General features: G+C 45.9%; 1 protein-coding gene across 1 annotated transcript in view; it reads right to left on the minus strand.

Annotated features, from left to right (window-relative positions):
• CDH4 (cadherin 4, type 1, R-cadherin (retinal)) overlaps positions 1 to 7,977 on the minus strand; it is a 182,406-nt gene that overhangs the window by 73,457 nt on the left and 100,972 nt on the right. The window lies entirely within an intron of this gene.

Raw genomic sequence — 7,977 nt, forward strand, 5'->3', positions numbered from 1 at the left:
ATATATATATATACACTCCTTTTAGTAAGCACTTGACTGAGAACAAGGTTTGTGGTTCGAGCCTGTTAGCTGCTGTTAAGTATTGTCAAGTTGGTTCCGACTCAGCGATCCTACGTAAGGAGAGCTTCCCTGGAGTGACCTGCATCGCTTTTTATCTTACTCGAATTCAAAGGCGAGAAACAAGAATCTACTACCACCAAGAAGGAAGGCTGGGAGTGGAACACACCCTTTGGGCTTGGGGTTCCCAAGGCTTTAAATCTTTTGCAGGAACAGAGCGCCTCATTTTTGTTCGGAAGCGCAGCTGGTGTCCTTGAACCGACAATTCTGTGGTTCGTGCTCTCTCTCTCTATTTGGACAACATGCGACCCCATGTACAAAAGAACAAAACACTCCCCAGTCCTGCACCATCTTCACAAGTGTTGTTGAGCTTGAACCCATCGCTGCTGCCACTGTGCCAATCCATCTTATGGGGGAAGAGGGGGTCTTCTTTCTCGTGGACCCTCTACTTTATCTAGCATGATGCCTTTCTCCAGGGACTCGTCCCTCCTGATAAGATGTCAGAAGTATGAGAGACAAAGTCTTGCCATCCTGGCTCCAAGGAACCAGGCTGTACTACTTCAAGCCCAGATTGGTTTGATCTTTTGGCAGTCTATGGTATTTTTGAATATTCTTCTCCAACACCATAACTCAAATGCATCAATTCTTCTATGGTCTTCCTTATTTACTGTGTGACTTTCACATGTATATGAAGCTATTGAAAATACTTTGGGTCAGGTGCGCTTTAGTCCTCAAACTGACATCTTTGCTCTGGAAACTTTAAAGAGGTCTTTCGCTGCTGATTTGCCTAATGCAATACATTGTTTGATTTCTTGACAGCTACTTGCTTAAGTGTTGACAGTGGATCTAAGTTTTCTTTGACAACTTCAATCTTTTCTCCATTTATATGGATGTTGTTTATTGGTCCAGTGGTGGGAATTTTTGCTTTCTTTACATTGAGGTGCAATCCATACTGAAGGCTGTGGCCTTTGATCCTCATCACTAAGCATTATGGGTCAAATGATTCTGAATGAGTGGGCCACCACTGCTGCCTCTGACCGAGGGGAGGGCCTATGGGGGCAGTGGTATAGTGAGGTCAGCATTTGCCTGACTATTGTCCAGCCTCCTTGTTTGTTACTGAGCTTGTCTGTGCAAACTAGAGCTCCCCACGAGTGTTTGATCCCTAACATTGCTGTAACAGAATCACCTCCAGTGGCTGGAGTTAAAGAACAGACATTTGTGTTCCCACAGTATGGAGGCTCGTAGCCCTAATCCAGCCAGCCGGCTCCATGGGAAGGCGCTCTCTGTTGGCTCTGGGAGAGACTGTTGTTGGTCCTTGGTGGTCTTCAGGTGGCTTGTCCCAGTTTGTGTAGCTCTTGATGCCACTCGGACATGATTGGGGTTAGGGCACACCCTATACCAATGTGGCCTCATCATCCTAACAGAGAAAACTCTTTTCCCAGATGGGACCACAACCTCAGGCATAGGTCAGAACTCCAACACACAGTTTGGGGGAACACGATTCACTCCCTAACATTGCTGGTCCTCATCTCTAATGGGGAGTGATCCAGGAACTCGGTCCTATACTCCCACACCTGAAATTCCTACAACAAACAGCACCAACCAGTCAGCCTGGAGCCTGGGCCAGCTCATGGTGGCCCCATGTGCGCCAGAGAACGCTGCTCTGTTGGGTTTTAAGCTTTTGAGTTTTGGTGAAAATACACAGAGTGTCAGGAATTGAATTGTGTCCCCTCAACAAACATGTGTCAACTTAGATGGAGCATGCTCCTCCGAGGTTTGCCAGTTATGCAATGATGCGATCACCCCAGTGATGTGGTCTGATAGGGACTCAGCCCTGATCCCATGTAAGGGGTGTTTCCCTGGAGTGACCTGCATCGCTTTTTATCTTACTCGAATTCAAAGACGAGAAACAAGAACCTACTACCACCAAGAAGGAAGGCTGGGAGTGGAACACACCCTTTGGGCTTGGGGTCCCTGAACTGAGAAATTTCAGACCCAAGGAAGACTTTTGACGATGACTTTCCCCCAGAGCTTTCCCTGGAGCTGGTGCCTGGAATTTGGACTTCTAGCGTCCTAATCGGTGAGAGAAGAAACGTGTGTTTGTTAACCACCCCTTTGTGGCCCTGTTATAGAGGACTAAAACACACAGTGGAAACCACTCCTATTTCAATGTTTCTAGACAAAGTGATCCGCCACATTGGGCACATTCTTTACATTCTGATGGTGTCTTGTCATCTCTGTTCTCACTGGGTCACTTCCACTCAGCCCCAAACTCCAACCTTGGCTTCTATGCTTTAGAAGAGCTGTTGATTCTTTGGTCTTACACAATTTTTTCAAAGAAGAGTAGCACAACACTAAGATGACAATCTTTACTCTTTGGGCTCAATTGTTACTTAGCTCAAAGGTGACTTCAGGGGACAGTTTCCAACTCAAGGTTTGATGAATCAATCAGAGTCATGGTCTTGGGGGCTCCACTAGACTCCAGTCTGTGGGAATATGGACGTTCTGTTGAACATTTCTCTCCCTTTTGCTCACAATTTCACTATTATGCTCCTTACCAGAATGTTTCATGGTGCTAGTTGGGCTCCATTTGGGTCTTCAGGTCTCAAGGTGGAGGAGACAGTGGTTCATGCATACAAGTTGCCAGGTAGTACAGTTCTCTCTCGATTCTTGGGTTTACTTCTTCCTCTTTGGCTCCAAGTGAATAACGACCAATAGTTGTATCTTAGATGGATACTCTTAATCTTTTAAGGTCAAACAGAAACTGTAGGAACTATATTGTGTCCATTGAGTGAATTTTCCCACACGACCATGGCCCTACTCTGTGCCGTTCTCAATGGCATATTTTTCAGAAGTAGTTGGCCAGACCATTTTCCTCGGGCACTTCTGGGTGGATTCAAACTTCCAACTTCTAGGTTAGTGGCTGAACATTTTGACTGCACCACCCTGGACTCACTGGAATTCCTTAAATGACCATGAGAGCAAACTCAGGATGTTATCCCACCTGACCATCTTGTCAAGCCCATTCTGCAGATGGGGAGACTGAGGCCCAGAGAGACTAAGAGGCTTGGAGAAGTTTTCATAAGTCATAGGAGATCAAGGGTGGAGCTCTACTCCCATCTTAGTGGCCATTTGGCCTCCCCATGAAGCCTCAATGAGCAGAAAGGGAGGCTTGTACAGAGGAGGGGGTCAGGAGGCCTCAGAGTCTGTCTCACTCCCAACAGGGCTACTTACCTGACTTGGTTGAATTATATCCCCACCCTCACCCCAAAAGAGATCTAGAAGTCCTAACCCCTGTATTTGTGAGCATGACCTTGTTTGGAAATAAGGTCATTGAAAATGTTATCAGGTAGCATGAGGTCACACAGGAGTAGGATGGTCCTGATCTTCTATGACTCATATCCTTATAAAAGAGAAGATGCACAGAGAGGGAGGAGGAAGAAAGTCCTGTGACACTGAAGCCGCAAGACAAGGGACACCCAGAGCCGCCAGAAACCAGGAGAGAGGCCGGAATAGATCCTCCCTCAGGGTATCAGGTAATGTAGTGGTTACAAATTGTGCTGCAAACCTCAAGGTCAGCAGTTCGAAACCGCCAGCTGTTCTGTGGGAGAAAGATGAGGATTTCTGCTCTTGTAAAGATTTACAGCCTCAGAAACCCTGTACAGGGTTGCTACGAGTTGGAACCGACTCCATGGCACATAACAACAAGAACAGGGTCTCAGGAGGAATCAACACTGGTCTCAGACTCCCAGCCAGTGAGACAATCCATTTCTGCTCTTGTAAGCCACCCACTTGTGGGCTATTGTTACAGGAGGCCCAGGAAATGAACACATAGAGGACTGCTTGACTCTGTGTCTTTAAATGTCACCGTGACTCTAAGGTCTGCATTAGGACTTCAGTGTAATTGCTCTCGAAAAAGATGATGAAATTGCAACTTAGTCCTGCGTTCTAGCTGGCTGCAAAGTTTAACCTGAGAATCCTTTGCCACAATGCTGCAAGAGGTAGCAATGTTCAAAGAATGCTCATCCAATTAATGGGGCAAACTTGCCGTGGTGAGTGAGAAGCAAGTATTCTATTTTATGGCCCCTCCCACTCGTCCTTGATTCTCAAACATTACTTTAAGAGTCTTGAAGATGTTTGTATATTTTGCATTTTATGGAATACTTTTCCAGGCACAATGGAATCCAGCCCTCAATTATTTTCAATTAGGTTTCTGTAACGAGCAGAAAAACCCAGAATGTGGTATGAAAAGGCATTTGTTGTGTAACATTGATGCTATCACACATTACAGTTCACAATTACTTGGAGTTTTATAAATCATGAAAAAAATCCTCAAAGTCACATGAATACTAATGAGAGCCATGAATATGTTCCTACAAATTAGCCTGGTAGGGAGAAGTCGGTTAGATGCCTCTCAAAAATGTCCTTCAGGTTGTTCCCATTGGCTTCGGGTTATAGTGGGTGCCTATGACTGACAGTCTACCAGCAGAGGCCTGGGTTCCTTTAGGAGGACCACTGGTCCCCCATTGTGGGTGGGCTTGGGGAGATGGCCTGTCCCAGGACCCAAGTGGGCAGGCAGTGTCTCCACTGTGTGTCTGGAGCAAAGGCTGAATCAAGGCTGGAAGCATGGTGGCCCTTCCTGGCCATGGTCCTTCCCTGTGAAAGCAGAGCCCTTGGGAGTCCTCAGGTGGGGTGCAGGGTGGGCTGGGGGTCTTTGGGTAGGGCAGGGAAGGGTGGGATGGGCCTGAGTATCTTTGGATGGGGTGCAGGGTGGGCTGGAGGTCCTTGGGTGGGATGGGCCTGGGGCTCATTGGGCAGGGTGTAGCGGGCTGGGCCTGGGGTCTTGAGGAATCTGAGGCTGGCCTCACCCTAAGCCCTGCTGGGTACCTGTTCTGTGGAGCATCAAAGTTTAAGGAGAGCAGTGAAGTGCCACATCACTAGGGGAAACAAGTGAAATTAACAAAGATATTAACAAAGATCAACCTGGAGACCGCCTGTCACACTTGTGGGCTCAGCTGCTCTGCTCAGCCAGGTGAGCCTGGGTTGGGGAGGGGTTCTCCAGGACGGGGCACAGGGGGCTCTAGGAGGAAGTACAGTTGCAGGACAAGGACTGGACCCTCTTGAGAACAGAGTCCTGGACCCTCCACTGGGGAATTATCAATATGAAAAATGTCGACTTTTACAAGCAGTGGCTGCGAGTCCACTTTGTGTGACGCTGTGGCCACTGGTCACCAGGAGCCCTTCTTTGCCTGACTGGCCTTTGAATGGGGATCCCACACTTTAACTGTGGTTTGCAGGGATCTCCCGCATCCCCTGCGCCTGGGGACAGGTTGCTGAGGCCATAAGCAGAGTCCTAGCCCTGTTATCCAGGGTCACCGGGAAGTCCCCATGGGTGAATGCGAGGCATGGACTGTGGCTCTGAGAGTGTGAGACCGGCCTTGTGTGGGCCTGCTGTGACAGGGGGACAGTACACCCTCAAACGATGTGGATGGAGTAAAGATCTCAAGACCTATGTTTGCTGACGCAGCATGATTCAAAACGGGAAGAAACAGCTGCAAACATCCAGTTGTGCCCATCAGTGCCACCCGGGGGCAGACTGGCACAGTAGCCGCAACAATGAGATCACACATGACAATGATTGTGAGGTGCAGGACTGGGCAGGGTTTTGGTCTGTTGCTGGAATTTACTTGATGGCACCTAACAACAACAACTTACAGTTTACCACAATAAGACAAATCTGGGTGAGTATTCAATAAACTATCGTAGGGAGCAGCAGGCCAGCGCTGTGCCCACAGCGAGCGTTCAATGAAATGCTCCAGAGTGAGGCTGGTGTTGAGGCGAGAGCTAGCAGCTGGATGGCTAATTCTGAATTCTACGGTTATTATATACGTGTAGACAGACTTTAAAGTCGTGGGGTAGAGAAATAAAGGAAGGAAGAAAGGAAAATATTTCACCTCATCAAGGGTCTACAAATCAAGCAAGGAAAATTAACTCTGAGGCCACAAACCCAAAGACTGTAACTGTGGTTATGGGACAAAGAAGAGGACAAAGTTTGGGGAGATGCAGCATTTAAACCTTCTTCTTGAACAGCGCTCGTGTGGAAACTTGTTAACACCCAAAATGTGACTTGTCTTGTCATTTTAGGAGGGGTAAGCCAGCTCTGCTAAAGCCCAATGGCTCCTTTATAGAAGAAGTGAGAAGTTACAGATGAAAGAAAGTCTTTAATGAAAGGATTCGCTTTTTCTCCTCTTATAAATATCCTTACAATCAGATTACATCTGACCTGGGTTTCTTGTTTGGCTGGTACCAGTTTCTTATGAAGACTTCTTTTCTCCCAAGTTTCCATGCTGGTTAATTCCAAAAGATGAACGAGGTCAGTGTTAGAAATTTGAGCATAGGCACGCATAGAGACTCAGACATCGAGGTGTTGGTAAGAAAACAATGAGCGTTTTTCCTCTCAGGTGACACTTGTGACCCTGTAATGTGTCTCCCATGAGTCTCTCTGCTCCTACCTGCTTTTCTACTATCAATTCATCATCTTTTTGGTGTTTCTATTCATTTTTATGAAATTCAAAAGCCTCTGCTCATCTCAAGTCATACTAGTTTTCCATGAAACCAGATAACCCACCAGCAACTCTCACTTGACAAGGTGGCAATGGAGTTGTCTTTGAAAAATTGTGTCTGGTGGGGCAACCTCAAGGTCAAGGAGAGCAGCAGGAAAGAGTGGCAGCTAAAGCTTTGGGGGACAATTTGGTCTTTTCCCCAGGAAGCTGCTGCCTTCAGACATCTGGTGGAAAATTATAATGGAAAAAGAAAGCAAGCGGACATGTTTAATGGTGGCAAACAAAAAGAATGTTTAGTGATGTTACGTCCTCCAGCAATTCTTTACCCAGCCTAAAGGCACCGTCTCTTCACGTCTTCTCCATAAAACATGTCTTTTACACATAAAGAATGCTGTCCCTCTACATGGTTTTACTGCATAGTATTTATTGATCAAGCCATTCTTTGGCATAAAATGGACTTAGTAGTAAGTAGCATGTCTTATTTTCTAAAGAATTTACATGAACTGGTAACCCAAATGTCCTATGTCCACATTTATTCTTACACTGTCAAATACTTAAGCAGACATCAGGGAGCTTAGCAATTCAATTGGGCTCCACTGTTGTTATTGTCAAGTGCTGTCGAATCAGTTCTGACTCACAGCGACCCTGTATAGGAATTTCAAGGAGCTGGTGGCTTTGAAACACTGACCTTGCAGTCAACAGTACAGTGCTTATCCTACAATGCCACATCAGGCACTAAGCACACAAAATCATATAAAGACACTATACCAACAATTATAATCAAAGGTTTTGGATGCAAATAGTTCTGGGTTCTAACTCCAATCCTCTCACTTAAGTTTGTTTTTGGACACACTTGCCCTTCCTAACTCTTAGTCTCTTCCTTTATAAAGTGGAAATAATGGTACCTATTGCACAAAATTTTCAAAAAAACAAACAAAAAAAAACAGCAATGAGTAACTTAGAAGACTCATAGGAAGTCGTTCAGGATGCAGTAGTCGAAGCTTCCTTCACAACCACCATCATCTTCATCACCATGATCTTCACAATAATCCTCATCCTCATCCCTACCATGATCATCACTGACATCATCTTCACAATAATCCTCAGCCTCATCATTACCATGATCATCACTGACATCATCTTCACAATAATCCTCATCCTCATCCCTACCATGATCATCACTGACATCATCTTCACAATAATCCTCATCCTCATCAGTACCATGATCATCACTGACATCATCTACACAATAATCCTCATCTTCATCACTACCATGATCATCACTGACATCATCTTCACAATAATCCTCATCCTCATCACTACCATGATCATTGACATAATCTTCACAATAATCCTC

This window comes from Chrysochloris asiatica, unplaced genomic scaffold, assembly GCF_000296735.1.
Source record: "Chrysochloris asiatica unplaced genomic scaffold, ChrAsi1.0 scaffold00238, whole genome shotgun sequence".
Taxonomy (NCBI): Eukaryota; Metazoa; Chordata; class Mammalia; order Afrosoricida; family Chrysochloridae; genus Chrysochloris; species Chrysochloris asiatica.